At 35.8% G+C, this 1,762-nt stretch overlaps 1 non-coding gene across 1 annotated transcript; it reads right to left on the bottom strand.

The window, feature by feature from the left end:
* Nucleotides 1–726: 726 nt before the first annotated feature.
* LOC150041114 (U6 spliceosomal RNA) lies at nt 727–834 on the bottom strand. Its single transcript, XR_016533980.1, has one exon. It is a non-coding gene; the product is annotated as a U6 spliceosomal RNA (small nuclear RNA).
* Nucleotides 835–1,762: the final 928 nt, after the last annotated feature.

Below are 1,762 nucleotides of genomic sequence, written 5' to 3' on the forward strand. Positions count from 1 at the left end.
GGTAGAGTGATATTGCCTAGCATGCACAAAGTCCCAGGTTCAATTCCACAGTACCACACACATAGAAAAGCCGGAAGTGGTGCTGTGGCTCAAGTGGTAGAGCACTAGCCTTGAAGAAATCCCAAAGACAGTGCTCAGGCCCTGAGTTCAAGCCACAGAACTAGCCAAAGGGAAAAAAAGAAAGAATTCTACTTTACTCATTTAAAAGCTCTTATAGTATGAGTATGCATTATTCTTAAATTTTACCTTTTTTAATTTTTTATTAATTTATTAACATTGATATTTTACATCATATTTCAAATGACGTGTTTAACAAACAAGTATTGAAGAAGGGAATCTGTATACAATCACTGGCACTTAGATTTTAGAACATAATCAAAATTAGGCTGAGAGTTTGTATGTCATAGATACATATTAATCTATGTAATAAAACATTATGTCTATATAGTCATAGGTTTTTATGTCTATGTAGTTGTGTTTATATTTCCAATACCATGTCCATAGCATTGGGTATGCAAATATTGGGTCCTCACTCTTGTACTGTTTGGATCTAATAGTCACATATTAAGGATAGATGCGCCTTTTGTTCCTTTGGTCTTGACTTGTCTCACTCAACATGATTCGCTCTAGATTCATCCACTTCCCTGCAAATGCCATTATTTTATCTTGTCTGTTGGCTATGTAGAATTCCATATATATACATATACCACATTTTGTGTATCCATTAAAAATATGGAACGCTTCACAAATTTACGTGTTATCCTTACGCAGGGGCCATGCTAAATCTTCTCTATATCATTCCAATTTTAGTATATGTGCTGCTGAAGCAAGCACTTAAATTTTACCTTTTATGTTTTTACTCTCCTATGATACATTTGTGTTTCTACATTCAATACAGTTACATAGTTTTATTGATACATAATTTATGTATTATACATTTTCACATATTAAGCATATGATTTAAGTCAATTTAGTGTTGCATGATTATCACTAAAATTCAACTCTAGAACATTTCTATTACTCTGAAAAAGAAAATATTTATTTTTTTTTGTCAGTCGCGGGGCTTGAACTCTGGGCCTGGGCATTGCCTCTGAGTTCTTCAGCTCAAGGCTAGGGCTCTACAACTTAGTCACAGCATCACTTCCAGTTTCCTGGCAGATTAACAGGAAATAAGACTCTCACTGACTTTTATGCCAGGGCCTCCTAAATAGCCAAGGTTACAGTTGTGAGCCACCAATGCCCAGCCAAAAAATATAATTCTTGACTGCTCATTGTAGTTTGAATTTTCATGTACATGGTTTTTTTGTTTGTAACTTTTAAAGGCTCAATGGAGGAACAATACAATAGAAGAGAGTTTGGCAGCAAACCCAGCAGTCAATAAGTTTTTTGTTTTTTTCTTTAAATGTTTAGGTAGGTGCCAGTGGCTCATGCCTGTAATCTGAGCTACTCAGGAGGCTGAGACCTAAGCATCACGGTTCAAAGCCAGACTTCCTATCTACAACAAAAAGTAAAAAAAATAAAAACAGAAGTTGAGCTGTGGTTCAATGTGGTAGAACACTAGCCTCGAGCAAAAGCGCTCAGAGACAGTGCCCGTGACCTGAGTTCAAACCCCAGGACACTATATGTGTGTATGTATGTATGTATGTATGCATGTATGCATGTATGTATGGATATATGTATGGTATGTATATATGCATGCATGCATGTATGTATGTATGTATATGTGTATGCTTGTATGCCTGCTTATGATTATCTGCAGACA

Source organism: Megascapheus bottae, chromosome X (assembly GCF_031878675.1).
Source record: "Megascapheus bottae isolate mThoBot1 chromosome X, mThoBot2.hap1, whole genome shotgun sequence".
In the NCBI taxonomy this organism is placed as follows: domain Eukaryota; kingdom Metazoa; phylum Chordata; class Mammalia; order Rodentia; family Geomyidae; genus Megascapheus; species Megascapheus bottae.